The sequence below is a fragment of the Macaca fascicularis genome, chromosome 17, assembly GCF_037993035.2.
Source record: "Macaca fascicularis isolate 582-1 chromosome 17, T2T-MFA8v1.1".
NCBI lineage: Eukaryota > Metazoa > Chordata > Mammalia > Primates > Cercopithecidae > Macaca > Macaca fascicularis.
The window spans coordinates 32,509,472-32,529,871 of record NC_088391.1 but is presented as its reverse complement, the minus strand read 5'-3'; the positions used below and the strand labels follow the sequence as shown (position 1 = coordinate 32,529,871).

General features: G+C 41.3%; 1 pseudogene; it reads right to left on the bottom strand.

The window, feature by feature from the left end:
• LOC102121976 (protocadherin-8-like) overlaps window positions 1-20,400 on the bottom strand; it is a 361,142-nt pseudogene that overhangs the window by 241,774 nt on the left and 98,968 nt on the right.

Below are 20,400 nucleotides of genomic sequence, written 5' to 3'. Positions count from 1 at the left end.
CGTCATCCCACAAATGATGTGTACAGCAGGGTACATGTCCAAGGAAAATATTAACGCAAATACCAAAACAAAGCAACACAATGTTGAACTGCCAGCACACTTTAGGGTCCATATTCTTGATATGCAAAACACTGAAAAAGTCTCAGTAAACGTGGAGAGTAAGTTTTCATATTTTTGGAATGTGATAAATGGAGTTACACATTGGATCTCCAGTGCACCAGTTCTTGTTCACTAGACACTTCCAAGCTATCAAGAAATAGAAAGAAGAAGATTCCAGAATGTATCAAGCTTACGCATTAGGCAAGGATATAAATTGAAGGCCACAGTGGGAGTTGAGTTTTGACAAAATGTCAAATCAATGAAGAACAGGTTCAGAATAATGAAATCACAGAACTACTAGGTCAAGACCAGCTCTGAACTGAGGAGTTCAAGTGTGACAGGTCTAAGAAAAAGCCTGCTGGACTAGGAGTTGTTGTCCCCAGCCAGTTGGATTTGACTTTGAAATGCTTCCTTTTTGATGGCCATACCCTTTGTGCATTTATTGCAGTAGTACTTATGAGCTCTCCTAGACTCAAAAGATTGTAAATTTTAAGAATGAAGTCACTGAACGGCAATACCACTCCACAGTGGCACTATTCTCAGAGTCAGTGCCCTTGGAACTTCTGGTGTTTCTAAAAACTAATGCCACTGTCTAGAGGACAAGTGGAAACTATGTAACACCAAATTCAGCTCCAATGGGTCTGGGTTCCCAATCCTCCAACTAGATCATTCAGGTGAAAATCAACATGATAGATTATGGAGAAATTAGTTGTTTGTGTCATTGATGCTTAATGTTAGTATCCTACTACCACTCCCTCTGAACTCTGCTATAACTCTCCAGAAACTTCCCCTTAGGAAACAGCTCTTTAACCAGAAATTGTATAACTTCTACTAGATGCCCATCTTGCTGTTTTCGTAAATATTTTGAGAATTCTACATTTCCTCTTAAGATCTTGTTCCCTTTCCATTCTATGCAGCCAACTAGCATTCAGCTTGTCCTCTCTTTGGCCTGAGCCATAAATCCTTATCTACTCTGTCGCTTCTAGTCTCCCCTTCAGCCTTTTAGTGAGATGAAAAGAGCACTAGTGTATTTAGTCAACCTGAATGAAATCCTGCCTCAAACATCGCTAGATATTTAACTTGAAGGAAAGTCACTTAACCTCTCTGAGCCTTTTTCCTCGTTATTTAAATGAACGTGTAAAGCTGATCCAGTGTGCCCCTGTTCAAATGTGTTCAATAGTTCACAACTGCCACAGCAGTAATCTCAGCTCTTTTCCACTTACATTTGACATATTCTCAAGGGCACACCTAGCTTTTATAGTCACTCAAAGGAGGTTACAGCTAGGGTATTGGAGATGTGTAATCACTACTCTCCAACTGCCATTTGTTACAACATCTCCTATGATAAAAATCTCTTATAGAGTATAAAGGCTAAGTTCCTTTGCTTGGCAACCAAGGTTCTCCATAATCTGGCTGCCTCTGCCTGCCTCTGCCTGTCTGTGTGTAGTCCCATCTAACTCAAAACATCTCCCCTCCAAGTGCCCCCGCCCAACACACACACACACACACACACAGACACACACACACACACACACTTTAATACCCAGCAATACTGAACAACCGTGCCTTGAACAGCCATGCTGTCTTTTGTCTCCAGACCTTGGTATAGTTTCCTCCTCCTGAGGTGTTCTATTTTCTTTTCTTGTTTTCCTTTTTTTATTGGTATAAACTTATAACTGTCCTTGAAGTCTCAATTCAAATTCTATTCTAATCAAAAAAAAAATTTCCCGACACCACCCACTCAAGCAAACTATGATTCTTCTACATCTATCCTCTTTCTATAATTTAAACCCTCTCTTACAGCAGTTATCACTGGTGCTTGTTTGCAAGGTTGGCAGCCCCCTAGATGTTAAACTTTTCAAGGGACTGTGTTGTTTGATCTCATTTCCAGATGTGCACAGTACCCAGCACATTGTAGTTGCTCAATAAATATTAGAAAGATAAATGAATGTTACCAATCCTTCTACAAAACCTCACCAGAAACTTCAAAAAGAATAAACTATTGTTCAATTTTGAGGCCACATAAATATGGCACTGGTCTCATACATCCTCCTGGCACTGTGTTCATAATGAGAGCTGAATAACAATTTGCTCAGATCATCCCAAGCCAAATGTAACTTCATCCAGGAACTTATCAGAATTGACCACATATATGAAGTCAACTGCCTGATAGAGTCATACAGGATCAAACTGTGAAACCGTCACACTCACTGGAGCCACTGACTCTACAGAGTGGGGAATGGAGGTAAAAAGATGACAGCAATTCGGTGCTTCTGAGGATCCATGAACATTACACAGGGAAAAACTGTGCTGTTTAATGTCTGGTTACAATCCTAATTTTAGCCTGATATTTTACTAAGTTGAGAAAGCACATACCATAAATCCATCTCCATAGGTGGAAAAAAATTCAGTGCATATATATCATGGATAGATAAATGATGATATGACTTCCTTAATGGAAGCAAGTGTGTGTGTGTGTGTGTGTGTGTGTGTGTGTGTGTGTGTGTGTAAACTATGCAACTAAATGCTTCTAGATAGTCTAATCTGGCCAACAAGACACTCAGAATCAAACCTGTGTGTGACAAGCAGGGTAGTAGAAGAAATAAGGCAATCCTCCTCCTAATTTAAGCTCACCTTTTTATTACCATAAACCAGTGAGAGTATGCAATTCAGCTAGAAACACTGAGATAACAATAGCCTCACAAAGTGCTCCGGAATCTCCAGACATGCTAAGCAAAGAAAAGCAATTTTTATTTTTTGCTGATAAATGGTTTAATCAAACCTAACAGATGAGGCAATATATTTTAAGAACATTTTGTTGTTCAGATCATGGGGTCAGTAATTTTCTTTGGTTGAAACACATTACGGTGTAACTGAGTGTGTGTTGTGGGGGGTGGTGAACTAGTGAGGGAGGATGACATAGTTTTCCTGCAATAGGTAGTGTATTATGTTCTATCTAGAAAATATTTTATAATTCTTATATTTCAAAAATGTTATAAGAGGAGAAAGGCATCAGAATTGATAGGTTTCCTGTGATTTTGCAGAAAGAGAATAAAATAGCAATGCAACATTATGTCTCTCAAAAAGAACACAAAAAAATAAAAACTAAGGTAATAAAAGAGTAGATGTTGAATTTTAATACAGCTTTCAAAATTCAACACATCTTATATATGGTAGGAAGCCAACTTTGGCAAAAATAAATGATCACTAAAAATAATGATCAGGTCATCAAATTACTGTCATGTAATTTACACAATTTAATTCCATAAAAGAGATGATCCTAGGCTATAACAATAGAAAGACACTGCTTTTCATGGCCAGCTATCCCTATGTCACAGCCAAAAGCTTCCAGCTTTCGAAGCTGTGTATCATGTGCTTACAGATTTGCTTTATGTTTTTGCACAGGCTTTTTTGTGCGCATATATATATGCATACACACACACACACACACACATATATATAAAACTTCATTAGTTTTAGGGGTACAAGTGATTTTGATTACACGGATGTATAGTGTGAAGTCTGAGACTCTGGTACACCAGTCCTGAGTAGTGTACGTTGTACCCAATATGTAGTTTTTTATGCCTCACCCCCTTCCCACCCTCCCCTTTCTGAGTCTCCAATGTCTGTTATATCACTCTGTATGCCATTGTATGCCCGTAGGTTATCTCACTTATAAATGAGAACATATGGTATTTGATTTTTCATTTCTAAGTTATTTAACTTAGAATAATGGCCTCTAGCTCCATCCAAGTTGTTGCAAAAGATATTATTTCACTCTTTTCATGGCTGAGTAGTAGTCCATGGTGGGTATGTACCACATTTTCTTCATCCACTCATCAGTTAATGGGTACTTAGATTGGTTCCATATCTTTGCAATTGTACATTGCTTTTTATATGCCTGAGAATAGACACTTTTAGAACCACACTGACTATAACTCTTAATGGAAAAACTCAGCATGTGTTTGTACAACATTGCTATGGGATAGTGAAAGCCCTTCCCATTTGCAGAGCACTTTCGGCTTTCAGACTACTCTCACACACACTGTTCACTGTCCTTTCAAATTTCCAACAAACCTGGGATGCATACAGGAAAGCACTATCTCATTTTACAGATGAAGACACTGATGCTGAAGTCAACTAGCTTTGGAGAATCTCTAACTAGATTTCCCACAGTGTTTCAACTCCAGCCCAGGACTCCTGCCACCCTCACGGCTGCCAAGAAAGGGAGCTTTGCAGATGTTCCATCATGGATTTGAGTTTCAGCTCCATCAGTTCCCTCACTGGACTACTGTGAGGATGTTGCCAAGTCTTCTATCTCTTGGCCTTACAGAAAGCTGATCTCAGGCTCAGCTCACACTCCCCTTAGTTTCTCATTCAGCTACATCCCCTGGAGGTACTAGAGGTTACTGCAACTAAATAGAGCAGAAATACTAGGAAGATAATCTCCAAGACATAAGACTTCTAGGGCAAACAACTGCCCCCAGGTTATCCAGTCATCCCAGGACTGAGGGATTTCCTAGTACATGAGACTTTCAGGGCTAAATCAAGAGTGAGAGCTTTCCTTGGAAGTAGGATTTAAGGAACAGTCCCAGGAAAATCAGGACAGTTGGTCACCGTGGTTTTCAAAATTTTAGTTTAGTATCTTTAGAAACAAGGACTTGACTCACCAAAGGTGTTTGGAATGCTCTTCCCTTCTATTTCCAATTCACCCATCAGTAAAATTTAGCAAGGACTCATATAAGATGAGCCCACTTGTGAAAGACCCAGTTTAGGGAAAAATTGAAACTGAACTCACCCTTTATCTTACTTTCAGTCATTTGTTTAACATAATTGCTAAATGTTTTGTGCTTCATGATAAGCTAAGTATTAGAGAATACATTGTTAAACCATCAAGACTTAGAACTTGCCATCAAACAACTAGATAGATGACAAGCAATGAAGCATCTATACTTTAGTATGGAAAAGACAAAGGATGCTATGAGAGGACAAAGAAATAGGCTGGGCACAGTGGCTCACACCTGTAATCCCAGCAATTTGGGATGCCAAGGCAGACGGATCACCTGAGGTCAGGAGTTCGAGACCAGCCTGGCCAATATGGCGAAACCCCATCTCTACTGAAAATAAAAAAAGTAAAAAAAAAATTAGCCAGATGCAGTAGCACATGCCTGGAGTTCCAGCTACTTGAGAGGCTGAGGCAGGAGAATTGCTTGAACCCAGGCAGCAGAGGTTGTAGTGAGCTGAGATGGAGCCACTATACTGCAGCTTGGGTGACAGAGCAAGACTCCATCTCAATTAAAACAAGAAATGACATGAATCACACTTTGTTTTGGAAGGAAGAGAAAGGGAGTGGACATTCAAGAAAGGAATTTTTAATGAAGAGATGTTTTAGCTCATGGAACTTAGTTGAGTATACAGAGGAAAAGGCATGGGGCTTGGGCTTGGCTGGAACAGTATACTCCCAGCAAAGAACAAGAGGTACAAAACCTAGGAGGCAAGACAGAACATGGTGCATTCAGAGTCCTAGGGCAGGGAATTCAATAGAGGAGCATCAGGAGATGGTTCTAGAGAGGCAAACATGATGGACTTTGTATACCATGCTAAGGAGTTAAGACTATTCTGTGTGCAACTAGGAGCCACTGACGGGTCTTAAGCAAGGCACACTCTGGTTTCAATTTGAAGAATAGATTTGAGAGAAAAAGGAGTAAGTCTGGAATGTAGCAACACAGGAGCAAGTGCTAAAAACTACATGAGGAACCATGGTGGCTTGTACTAAGGTAGTGGGAGTAAGGATAGAGAAAAATGTACAGATTTTTTTTTTTTTTTTTTTTTTGAGACGGAGTCTCGCTCTGTCGCCCAGGCTGGAGTGCAGTGGCCGGATCTCAGCTCACTGCAAGCTCCGCCTCCCGGGTTCACGCCATTCTCCTGCCTCAGCCTCCCGAGTAGCTGGGACTACAGGCGCCCGCCGCCTCGCCCAGCTAGTTTTTTGTATTTTTTAGTAGAGACGGGGTTTCACTGGGTTAGCCAGGATGGTCTCGATCTCCTGACCTCGTGATCCGCTGGTCTCGGCCTCCCAAAGTGCTGGGATTACAGGCTTGAGCCACCGCGCCCGGCCCAGATTTTTTTTTTTAACTGTAAAGGTAGTAGAATAAGTAAAACATAAAAATGGATTGAATATAGTTTGTAAGGTAAAGGAAAGACTCTAGGATGTCTAAATATGTTGATAGAGATAGAGATAGATATCTCATATCTGTGTGTATATATAATGAATTTATGTTTCTCATTCTCAAAGCAATTGTGTCCCAGATACACAAACTTTAAATTTTGCCTGAGTAATAAATAGAAGAGCTTGGGATTCTGTAGCTGTCTCCTGCTATTACCTCTTTAAAATATTCAGGAAATACGTGGTTATATTCATGAGGACTTCTGGAGGAGATTCTCTACAGACCTCTTGCAGAGTTGGTTATATATTTCCATCTCAGCCCATCTCTCTCTTCCAGTGGGTTATTTATAGAAAAAGACTGTTTCTTATTTATTACAGAACCATACACAGTAGGTACTCAATAAGATACATAGATGGATGGATGGATGGATGGATGGATGGATGGATGGATGGATGGAAGGATGGATGGAATGAAAGGAGTAAATGGATATTAACCTGACCTCAAAGGATTGAGGAAGAATGGCCATCAATTCATGGAAAGTAATGAGGAAATAGTGCTTTATGGTGAAAAGGGATTTATGGAGAAGGTACTGGATTAAATGGTCTATTGGTTCAATTTTGTTTTGTGGAGTTTGACCCTTATCAGTTGATTCTCATTGCTTAGTATTTATTGAGCCAGATTTTCTCTGTACTTAAGCTACTCCCTGGGAGAAGGTTAGGCACTTCTGGAAGCTGCATTAACTCTTTCAAGCCACTAGGGTGCTATTCAATGAATTACTTTTCAGTAATTAAAGATGCTGCAACACAAAAACACAATGTGCTGGGAAATTGAGAGCTAATCTCTCTCCTGCCTTCCCCAGCTGCCTATTTCTGATTACTGAAAAGATAGGGTGCAAATATGTGGGGATTACACAATGACAGTCATTCCTAGTTTCACATAGGAACCTACAGTAGTCTCTTCCTAAAGCCCATGAATTTTTCGCATTAGAGAACAAAGATTAGCAGGATCAAGTGACTAAAGCACTTAACAGCTTTAATCCTTATTCCTGCACAGATTCACTCTGTGGTTTTGTACTTATCTCCTTCAAACTCTTTACCTTCTTTGCTCCTCTCCGTGCCTCTGCAGGATGATAAGAGCAGTTGTGAACCCAGGACAACCAATATCTCTAATCTTTTTTCTTCTAATATTAAAAAAATATACAGCTAGGTTTGAATGACTGCCTCTCTTTGCTGGTGCCCATATACATGCCTGAAATCAGTTCATTAAACAGGCATAGTCTGCCCTGCCCCCACCTCGCTTCTTTAAAGCCAGTGATAGTCACCTTCCATTTTCAAATATCTTGTGCTGCTAGTTTGCATCTTTAATCACCCAGAGCACTGGTCTTGTTTTATATGACTTACAACAAGCAGTTTTGTCCTCAGTTCATTTAAGCAAAATCATCCCTGGTTTGAGCCAAGACATATTCAATATACAATTACCTGGTGGGTCAGGGCGCTGCCGTTTTGTCATTTTTACTGGCATTTTCTCCATTATTGCTAAGTACTGAGCAGTATAAGCTGTCAGCCACATGGCTGGCCTGAAGCTTAATTTTCCTAAATTGCACAATTCTTCAGAAACAGCTTACCCCCCAAGCACAGTCCCCTTGACAAGGGGCAAATAGGGTTAAATTTCAAACTGAGTTATACAGAGCTTGCCAAGAGCAATGGTAGAAGGAAGCAATTAAGCAGAATTTGGGTTTGCAGGGTGAATTAGACTTTTAGAGACAATGCGGAATTCTGTTCAAAGTGGTGGCTCAAAAACCTTTGAGTAGCCACAAGTTTTAGATTATGTAGTGCTGGAGTAAAAGGAAGCAGGCAAGGTGAGGGAAAGAAATGCTTACTCAACACCCATTATGTCTAAGACGGTGTGTTAGACATTTTTATATGCACTATTTCATTAATTCTGATAACCTTTAAGATAGATATTTTTATTCCCATTTTACAGATGAGAAAACAGAGGTAGAAAGTTTAGTGGATTGACCAAGGACTGCACAGTTAGTAAGTGAGGCAATCTTATTCAAACCTAGCTCTTCTGAATCCATGCACAATGTTCTTTGCACTGAACCACCTTGGAGATGGTTTAAAAGAAGTTTTCTTGGAGCAAAGGACTAATAATCTAGCATTATAGGCTCCCTGTTTAAAAGTCCTGGAATGTAACAGAGGAATACAAAATTAACCGAGTCCTGATGTAACCGAGGAATACAAAATGCCCAGAGTTAATCTTTCCTTACCTTCACCCCATTATCCTCAGTGCCACTCATCTGCTTTCTGCCTTGCCTCCAGGTGATCTGACAGAAGCATGTCCTAGGAGAGAAGAATCTCCTATTCCTATTCTGGGTAACATCTTAACCCCCTGCACTTACTTCTCATGAGGAGAAGCCCTTTGAAGTCCAATAATCTACACAGTCCCTTGCACCTGGAGAATTTGAGAAAACACAAATCAGCTTAGCCACTAGTATTGCATTAGCCTCAAAGACAAACTGTCTGTTCCAGCTTTTAATGAAGAGCAAAACAAGATTACTATTTCCTAAATCAGAGTGTCTCTGTGAGCAAGTGTACACCTCAGAGCACATTGAAATGCAAATGTTAATTATTTGGAGATAACCTGACAATTTCCCCAAGTCTTTGCTCTCTGGCCTGCCACCCCACTCTCTCTCTCTCTCTCTCTCTCTCTCTCTCTCTCTCTCACTTTCTCTCTCTCTCTCTCTCTCTTACTCTAAAGGATTGAGAATTTGTTTTAAGCAACATTTATTACTCTGGCATTATCAGGTATTTCTGTTTTTGTTGTGTGAAGATAGAAGTTTAGACTATGAACTCATAGCCACTAGTGGTCTACTTGAATGTAAAAATTGGGACAAGCCTAGAGATTGGACTGTTCTGACAAAATATGTGCAGTAGCTGCATTTCTACTCAGGTAGCATGTCTCACCTGGTCTCTTGGTGAAGCAGAGTTCAGCCCATGCAGTTATGGACCATGGCATGTGGCCACGAGTCTTCTGACAGCATTTTGTCCCACTGCTCATTCTCCCTGACCATCTGCTTGCCACACCTTTACACAACCTGACAAGTTTACACATCCATGAGCTTTGGGTCAACCCACATTGCCAAACAGCATGAAGAATGAACTTCACCCAATCAGAGGTCTGGCCTTTTTCCTGGCTCCTTAGAGGTAACCTCTAAACCCTTGGAATTGCCCAACTGATAGTGGCGCCTTTGGTATTCATCATGGTCCCTCAGACCATACATGACCATCTGTGCTAACAAAGTGACTCATAGTGGGGACCTGACAGTTTATGCTAAAGAATGACATGGGGTGGAGCCAGCCACATGGACAGGCTTAGGATGGGGTCATGCCACAAACGGCAAACATGTGATTAAAGAATTGGAACTGGGCCCGGCGCAGTGGCTCACGCCTGTAATCCTAGCACTTTGGGAGGCCAAGGCGGGTGGATCTCGAGGTCAGGAGATCGAGACCATCCTGGCGAACACGGTGAAACCCTGTCTCCACTAAAAACACAAAAAAATTAGCCGGGTGTGGTGGCGGGCGCCTGTAGTCCCAGCTTCTAGGGAGGCTGAGGCAGGAGAATGGCATGAACCCAGGAGGCAGCGGAGCTTGCAGTGAGCGGAGATTGCGCCACTGCACTCCAGCCTGGGCGACAGAGCGAGACTCCGTCTCAAAAAAAAAAAAAAAAAAAAAAAAAAATTGGAACTTTAGGTCACATGAAATCAGCCTGACCTCTGGAGAGGAAAGGGCTGGAGACTGAGTTCAACCATGTGGGGAATAACTCAATCAATTATGCCCATCAAATGAAACTTTAATAAAAACTCCACAAACTAAAGCTAGGATATGCTTTCTAAGTTGGCAATGTTCTGCACATTGCCACACATTGATGCCACGAAGGTGCTGTGTCCCTGAGAAGATGAAAGCTTGGTGTTTGGGACCTTCCCAGTCCCAGATTCTACCCTATGTGTCTCTCTCATTGGCTGGTTCCAATTTGCACTGTTTGCTATCATAAAACCGTAATTGTAAGTATAGCACTTTCCTGAGTTCTATGAGTTGCTCCAGCAAGTTATCAAACCTGAGGGATTCCGCAGGGATCTCCAAGTTTGTAGCCAACTGGTCTAAAGTGAAAGTAGTGCTGGTGACCTCCACACTCGGGATGGGTGTCAGCAGTCTTTGACAGGCTTGACACTGTGGAGGACATTGTCCTTAACCTAGATTTTGGCTGATTCTCGGTGCAAACCTACTTTCTGAAAGCAGTTGTTTAAATCTAGTTCCACCTTGCTTTTTCTACTGGCCCTGAATCAAACCTTGTATCTTCCTCATTTTCTAACTCAGTCTCATTGTAACACTCCTTTTAGTGTCCTGAGATGTGTCTTTCACAGGCTCACCCAAAATGTCAAAGGTTAAAATCCTTAATTTATGATCACTACTCACTCTGTCAAAAGAAAATTGTTTAAATGATTCAAATAGAGATTAATGACTTCATCCAGCCAATGCACATCAGCAAACCTCTGAAGACCAGGGACCGCTGAGTAGAAGAGAAGCAGGATTAGAGTTTTATAGCGTGAGAAGATGAGAGAAGTATGTGTCCCTGTGGTCCAGCTCAGGTAGCAGTTTCATCTTTTTATATATATATTCTTTTTTGTTTGCTTGTTTGTTTGTTTGTTTTTAAGACGGAGGCTCGCTCTGTCGCCAGGCCGGAGTGCAGTGGCACTATCTCAGCTCGCTGCAACCTCCGCCTCCCGGGTTCAAGTGATTCTCCTGCCTCAGCCTCCAGAGTGACTGGGACTACGGGCACATGCCACCAGACCTGGCTAACTTTTTGTATTTTTAGTAGAGATGGGTTTCACTGTGTTAACCAGGATGGTTTCAATCTCCTGACCTCGTGATCTGCCCACCTCGGCCTCCCGAAGCGCTGGGATTACAGGCGTGAGCCACTGCGCCCAGCCCAGTTTCATCTTTAACTGCTGTGAAATTTGAATTTAGAATGTTGTTTGGGCATTGGTGCAATCTCACCCCCAAAACTGTCAGAACAGTACTCTCAAGAGATGTTTTTACAAGCCTTGCCCTTTGCAGCTTAGTTAGGATTTGGGGATGGGGTGGTAGCATAAAGGGGAAAGGGAGAAAAAGAGAAAAGAAGCAAGGGTCAAAGGCAAGAGAATTGGGGGTCTCTCATGTCTGTTTCAGTCTTTCTAACTTCCTATGCATGGGTCCCCACCATCTAAGTGTTTAGAGGCTTAGTGTCCCCCGCTCTGCTCAGTGTTCTTTACCACTCCTGCCTCTTCCAGTCAGGCATCTACTCATTCCCCCTGCACGCTGGTATTACTGTTGCAGGGCCAGAACTTCCTACTGTGAGACCACACTTCCTGTAGATATATGTGGAACATAAAGAGATGCCTAGCTTTTCTTCTAGGATCTCCGATGTGACACGCACTATCTCATTGGCATTTTACTTGGTGCCTTAGAAATGAGTCTTGTTGACTGCTAGGCTTTCTGAGCCGGTGATTCTGTGTTTCTGTACTTTCTGGAAAAATAGACCTATTGCAGTGCCAAGAATACTACTCACTCGCTCACGTACTCACTGCAACACTGCTCCTCCTGTAATCGCCAGTCCTCTGAACGCTGCTTCTTCCTGCCTCTTCCTGCCCCATGACAATCAGGGAGGGGATGTTTACTGAGCTGTTGGAAGCTTGGAGCACTGAGGACCCTTGATATGCCTAAATACTTGTGCTACTTGCTTTCCATTGTTTATTTTGTGGGAAATAGTCAATTCTCTGCACAGAATGTGAGATTATCCTTCCACATAAGAAAATGGGAGAACTGGGAAATTTTTTTTAACATCTTTGTAAAACAAGAGAGAAAAAGCTTAAAAGAAAGTCTTGCTATTTTAAAACGCCACATGGAATCTCTGATGCCTCTACTGTCTCTTTCTAAGACTAAGAGAAGGAAAAGGTCTCTGGAGTGGAAGTCAAAAGACCCAGAGTCCAGGTCCAGCCCTCCCCTCACTAGCTATGTGACCTCAAGAAGCCCGCATGACCTCTACAGGCCTCAGCTTCCTCATCTATGAAACGTACAGATGACCTTAAAGGTCCCTTTTAGCTCCAAGTTTCCATGGTAAAGAATAAACATAAGAATACACGCTCTCAGGCCGGGCGCGGTGGCTCAAGCCTGTAATCCCAGTACTTTGGGAGGCCGAGGCGGGTGGATCACGAAGTCAGGAGATCGAAACCATCCTGGCTAACATGGTGAAACCCCGTCTTTACTAAAAATACAAAAAACTAGCCGGGCGTGGTGGCGGGCGCCTGTAGTCCCAGCTACTCGGAGGCTGAGGCAGGAGAATGGCGTAAACCCGGGAGGCGGAGCTTGCAGTGAGCCGAGATCGTGCCACTGCACTCCAGCCTGGGTGACACAGCGAGACTCCGTCTCAAAAAAAAAAAAAAAAGAATACACGCTCTCCCAGGGAGGAGAAGAGAAGACAGGGAGTCAAACATGAGAGAGGCAATGGAAAGGAGGCCCTTCATGTGTGGCTGGAGCCAAGAAAGAATCAGATCCCCCCTTTCTTCATAAGGGACTGCCTTGCCTGTAGTGACCCTGGACACCTTGGCTCTGAGAAATATATTAAACATCTGAGAACCGCTATTATTCCAAGTGATTAAATGAGCCACTGAGACTAAAGTGGACATTAAATTGAAACCATCCTGACTGATTAGACTGTCCTTGATTGTGTGCTGTTAAACAACCACCTGAGTGGGCATGCTGGGCCCACAGAAAGAAGAGGATTTTTACTTAACAATGAAATAAACCATTATAAACCTAAAGAGGTCATTTTAATAGTGGGAGTGGGAGGGAAGGTAATTTGAGATGATTCTATGAAAATTAGTTATCCTACTTCATTTGCATTTTTTTTTTTTTTTTTTTTGAGACAGAGTCTCGCTCTGTCTCCCAGGCTGGAGTGCAGTGGCGCTATCTCGGCTCACTGCAAGCTCTGCCTCCCGGGTTCACGCCATTCTCCTGCCTCAGCCTCCTGAGTAGCTGGGACTACAGGTGCCCGCCACCACGCCTCGCTAATTTTTTTTTTAATGTATTTTTAGTAGAGACAGGGTTTCACCGAGTTAGCCAGGATGGTCTTGATCTGCTGACCGTGTGATCCGCCTGCCTCAGTCTCCCAAAGACCTGGGATTACAGGCGTGAGCCACTGTGCCCACCCCTTCATTTACATTTTAAAGCACAGTAGGCAGGTATTAAATAGACAGGAAACATGTCTTTGTTATGCCAGTTGCAAATATTATTGAAGCATAAAAAATGAGGTGATATAGTTTGGATGTTTGTCCCCTCTAAAGCTCATGTGGAAATGTAATCCTCTGCATTGGAGGTAGGGCCTGGTGGGAGCTGTTGGGGTCATGGGAACAGATCCCTCATGAATGCTGATATGGTTTGGCTGTGTTCCCACCCAAATCTCATCTTGTATTGTAGTTCTCATAATCCCCACATGTGGTGAGAGGGACCTGGTGGGAGATAACTGAATCATGGGGGCAGTTACCGCTATGCTGTTTTCGTGACAGTGAGTTCTCACTAGATCTGATGGTTTCATGGGGGGCTTCCCCCCACCCCCTTCACTTATACTTCTCCTTGCTGCCACCATGTGAAGAAGGACATGTTTCCTTTCCCCTTCTGCCATGATTGTAAGTTTTCTGAGGCCTCCCCAGCCATGCTGAACTGTGAGTCAGTTAAACCTCTTTCCTTTATAAATTACCCAGCCTTAGATATGTCTTTATTAGGAGCATGAGAACAGACTAATACAAATGCCTGGCCACCATCCTCACCATAATGTGTGAGTTCTTGCTCTGAGTTCACACGAGATGGGGTTGGTTAAAAGAATATGCACCTCCCCACCACCCCTTGCTCCCTGTCTCGCCATGTAACCACTTGTTCCCCTCTTTGCCTTCCATCATGATTGTAAGCTTTCTGCGCACTCACCAGAAGCAGATGCCAGCACCATCCTTCCTGTACAGCCTGCAAAACTGTGCACCAATTAAATCTCTTTTCTTTATAAATCATCCAGCCTCAGGTATTTATTTATAGCGATGCAAAATAAAGGGACTAATGCACAAGGTTTAGAAGTTTTCTTTGTAATATCTTGATTGTAGTTAAAGTCTATTGTAAGTTTCCTGGTTACAAGACAGGGATGCCCTCTCTCACCACTCCTATTCAACATAGTGTTGGAAGTTCTGGCTAGGGCAATCAGGCAAGAGAAAGAAATCAAGGTATTCAGTTAGGAAAAGAAGAAGTCAAATTGTCCCTCTTTGCAGATGACATGATTGTATATTTAGAAAACCCCATTGTCTCAGCCCAAAATCTCCTTAAGCTGATAAGCAACTTCAGCAAAGTCTCAGGATACAAAATTAATGTGCAAAAATCACAAGCATTCTTATACACCAGTAACAGACAAACACAGAGCCAAATCAGGAATGAACTTCCATTCACAATTGCTTCAAAGAGAATCAAATACCTAGGAATCCAACTGACAAGGGATGTAAAGGACCTCTTCAAGGAGAACTACAAACAACTGCTCAGTGAAATCAAAGAGGACACAAACAAATGGAAGAACATACCATGCTCATGGATAAGAAGAATCAATATCGTGAAAATGGCCATACTGCCCAAGGTAATTTATAGATTCAATGCCATCCCCATTAAGCTACCAATGAGTTTCTTCACAGAATTGGAAAGAACTGCTTTAAAGTTCATATGGAACCAAAAAAGAGCCCGCATCTCCAAGACAATCCTAAGTCAAAAGAACAAAGCTGGAGGCATCACGCTACCTGACTTCAAACTATACTACAAGGCTACAGTAACCAAAACAGCATGGTACTGGTACCAAAACAGAGATATAGACCAATGGAACAGAACAGAGTCCTCAGAAATAATACCACACATCTACAGCCATCTGATCTTTGACAAACCTGAGAGAAACAAGAAATGGGGAAAGGATTCCCTATTTAATAAATGGTGCTGGGAAAATTGGCTCGCCAGAAGTAGAAAGCTGAAACTGGATCCTTTCCTTACTCCTTATACGAAAATTAATTCAAGATGGATTAGAGACTTAAATGTTAGACCTAATACCATAAAAACCATAGAGGAAAACCTAGGTAGTACCATTCAGGACATAGGCATGGGCAAAGATTTCATGTCTAAAACACCAAAAGCAATGGCAGCAAAAGCCAAAATTGACAAATGGGATCTAATTAAACTAAAGAGCTTCTGCACAGCAAAAGAAACTACCATCAGAGTGAACAGGCAACCTACAGAATGGGAGAAAATTTTTGCAATCTACTCATCTGACAAAGGGCTAATATCCAGAACCTACAAAGAACTCAAACAAATTTACAAGAAAAAAACAAACAACCCCATCAAAAAGTGGGCAAAGGATATGAACAGACATTTCTCAAAAGAAGACATTCATACAGCCAACAGACACATGAAAAAATGCTCATCATCACTGGCCATCAGAGAAATGCAAATCAAAACCACAATGAGATACCATCTCACACCAGTTAGAATGGCAATCATTAAAAAGTCAGGAAACAACAGGTGCTGGAGAGGATGTGGAGAAATAGGAACACTTTTACACTGTTGGTGGGATTGTAAACTAGTTCAACTATTATGGAAAACAGTATGGTGATTCCTCAAGGATCTAGAACTAGATGTACCATATGACCCAGCCATCCCATTACTGGGGATATACCCAAAGGATTATAAATCTTGCTGCTATAAAGACACATGCACATGTATGTTCATTGTGGCACGATTCACAATAGCAAAGACTTGGAATCAACCCAAATGTCCATCAGTGACAGATTGGATTAAGAAAATGTGGCACATATACACCATAGAATACTACGCAGCCATAAAAAAGGATGAGTTTGTGTCCTTTGTAGGGACATGGATGCAGCTGGAAACCATCATTCTTAGCAAACTATCACAAGAACAGAAAACCAAGCACCGCATGTTCTCACTGATAGGTGGGAACTGAACAATGAGATCACTTGGACTCGGGAAGGGGGACATCACACACCGGGGCCTATCATGGGGAGGGGGGAGGGGGGAGGGATTGCATTGGGAGTTATACCTGATGTAAATGACGAGTTGATGGGTGCTGACGCGTTGATGGGTGCAGCACACCAACGTGGCACAAGTATACATATGTAACAAACCTGCACGTTATGCACATGTACCCTAGAACTTAAAGTATAATAATAATTAAAAAAAAAAAAGTTTCCTGGTTAGTAAAGCCATTCCAGATTGAATCTATAATTTTGTGCATTCTGAAAGGCAGCAAGAACATAAGATCTTTGAAATATAAAGAATAAAGCAAAATAAGAGCAATTAATACTTTATGCCAAAAATGCAGAAAACTTTAAAGTTTGAAAGGACCATTGAGAACCATCCAACTTCCACTTTCGCAGATGGGACATCAGCAGTGGGAAGCATTAACACTGTGGAAACATGTATCTTTTTTTGTTGTTGTTATGGTTTGCAGCACAGTATTACTTTGCTTTTTTCAGAAATAAATAGGGTTTCCGAATTTCTTTCCACTTGAGCATCATAGAGACTCAGTTCTAAATCTCGTTTTCACATTGGCAAATATTCTGCATTTGACATTTTTTCAGATTTTGCCATATTTTAGTCTTCAGCCCCAATATAGGATGGCAGTTAATTAACAAACAAAATCACCTACTATGTGCCAGACACTACGCTAGACCCTGGGAGGGAAGCAAAGATGGTAGGATGCCTGCCCTAATCAAAGAGGCAAATATGCAAACAACAGAGCGACATTGAAAGGGCAACAGGTATACGCAGATGGAAAAAAGTCTGCTTGAAGGAATTGGATAAGGCTTTCTCTACAGAACTCTGTACTTTCATATACACAGAACACTCCAGATATTCAATTCCTAACCACTGAAGACATATAGCTATGGAAAGTCCTGTTAAAAAAGAGTTGTTGCTTATATGTGCTGCATAAAGCCCTTGTGACCTCTCAGAATGGGTAAACTGAAAAATTAGGAAAAGTACCCATGCTGAGAAGTGATCCCGAAATAAGAGTTCACCAGGGCACATGATGCATTATAGAAAGCTGAGTATAACACATTACATACCTACCAATCTTTCTGCCAATTAATATCTCACACAAAAGCAAAACACACTAAGAATTTTCATTTTGAAAACACACTTCTCCCTACCTCCCAGTGGCACAGCTTGCCAGGCATCAAAGGTCTTGTCTGCCTCCTCTCGCTGTCCTGCCAGTAACAGAAGCACAACAGACCTAAAAGGAAGAAAACAAAAGGTGAGAATAAAACATGATGTTTCTGTCGGCCAGACAGAGCAGCTTTCCCTAGAATCCACACGTCTGCTGAGGCATACTGGAGAACATTAAAAATCAGGTTGACACTTGCTATTTAAAATTGCAATAAGAAAGTCCATTATACTAGTAGTTAACATTCTGAATAATACTTAAAAATAGTAATATATATATAATTTATCTCCTAATATAGCACTATTATTTCTGGAAAGCTTGCAGCAAGACTGAAATGGCCTTATTCCAACCACAAAATCAATTCTTTTGTACAAATTTGATACAGGCAGCCTGTGTACCATTTGAAAAGGCTCACTGACCTGTGAAGTCTGGCATTTACACCATAAAATTTAGATCCTATTTGATGAAGTTATTGAACACTGTACTTACCTCATCTAAGGTCTGAAAGCAATCATACATACTTTCACTTTTTCTCTTTAGGAGGAAGTTTTGGATAAGCAACAAATCAAATTGCTTGTGCTTTGAGTTTGGGTAAAGTCTAGACTGCACTTAATGAAAACTGTAAGTTAATTCTGAGTGTCATGCTGTAGGTTCATTGCCAAGTTGAAATCATGGAGATTATTTTTAAAAGGCTTTATAAGTGAAGAAAAAAGAGACACACTACAATATTGGAATATGAGTCTATTTTCTTCACTAGATTGCTAATTAAAAGTTTATTTTCATATTCTCTCATCTTAAGGTTCAGGGAAGACCAATGATACACAAAATCTATATGCTGTGTTAAATGGGGACAATAAAGAATAGGAATATCCAGCCGGGAGTGGTGGCTCACACCTGTAATCCCAGCACTTTGGGAGGCCGAGGCGGGTGGATCACGAGGTCAGGAGATTGAGACCATCCTGGCTAACACGGGGAAACCCCGTGTCTACTAAAAATACAAAAAAAAAAATTAGCCGGGCGTGGTGGCAGTCACCTGTAGTCCCAGCTACTCCGGAGGCTGAGGCAGGAGAATGGTGCGAACCCGGGAGGTGGAGCTGGCAGTGAGCCGAGATTGCGCCACTGCACTCCAGCCTGGGCAACAGAGCAAGACTCTGTAGACAAACAATAAAAAAAAAAAAAAAAAAAAAAAAAACAAAGAATAGGAATATCCAACCTTCTTAATAACAGGCTTTACAATGGTCCACACACACATGAATTGCCTGATTTTTTCACTGCTAAATCACTGCCTATTAGGACATCGACTTTTAAACGTACAGAAAAAGCAGTCCAAAACCAGCTTGATCCACTTTATTCACAAAAAGAGCAAGCTTAGCAGCTGTGAACATTCTTATACATATCTGGTAGAACTTTGCACTCATTTTTCTTCGATATTCCTGAGTGAAATTGCTGAGTCATGAAATTATGTTCAGCTTTAGTAGATACCAACAAAGAGTTTTCCCTAATGATTGTACCAGTTTGCACTTATCTGGGGTGTGTGAGAGTTTCAGTTGATCTGCACCCTTGTCAACACTTCGTAATATCAGTCTTTATTCTAGGTATATAGTGATATTGTTGTGGTTTTGATTTGCACTTCCCTCATGAGTAGTGCAATTCTATACCTTTTGGGCATTTGAGGAATATGTGTATGTCTTCTTTGGTGAAACACCGGTTCAACATTTCTGCTTATTTTAAAATGGAATGTTTTGTCTTTTACTTAAGAATTTGTAATTCTTTATAAATTGTAGATATGAATTCTTGTTCAATATACATATTATGAATATTTTTTCAGACGAAAACAAAAGCAAGTTTAGTTGTAACCATTCAACAGTGTTTAAAGAGGCCATGAAAATATCAGTATTAAACAGACTAAGCCGTGGGTGAAAACTGCTATGCCTAACTCTAATCTCACCACAGGTTCACATCACTGATGCGAGTTTCCAGCACCCAATTTAGACAACTTCACAGAAGATGATCTATGATCACAAACCCAGAGGGGCCCAAATATTGGCTTGATTATGGCAAATCAGTCAAACTTTCCAGGATTATTCTGATATGCCTTGTATAGTGGGTATGATTTTCTTTAAATATAATCCATTTATTTAGAAATTTGACCAAACTAATACAGCAGACACTTGATAATTGGGATAAATCCTAAGATTTCAACTCAATAGGCAACCATGGAAATGTAATTGCACTCAATAAAATCCACGTCATTTCTGAAATTGTTACTTTGTTTTGCAAATCTTCACACTGAGTGATCAATTCTTTCAAGTGTAGGTTGTTTGCTAATAGAAGTCTCAGTCTTGCCTCGTCAACTCACAGATATACCTTGAGTCTAGATACATACATATCTCATAGGAGGTAGGTATGTGGTAAGAACAACAGGAAGAAGATCTCTGTGAGATAGAAATAAGATTGCCCTCTGAGATCTACCCTATAAAATCAGCGTAGAGGGAGTAATTCTTTATTGTCCTCATTTTAGCACATAAGCATGCAGAGTCACCATAAAGAGGCAGGATCTCTCAGGACAGCAACTCTGGCCCATAAACTACTGGAATCTGTTTGCCAGCTGCATCCATGAACCTGACAGAATGCATCATGTGGTCATAAGCTAGTGCTATAAAGCATAAAGATAGAGGTAACTCCTTCCAACACCGTGATTGCCAGGCAGCTGCTGATAATTTGGCTTCCTGTGGAGCTTACCCACAAAGTGAGATAAGCTGATCAAGCCAGTTTGAAAGTGTACTCCACTTGACATTGCATTTATCAGCGTAAATTATAACAGCTGACTATTATGCCTTGC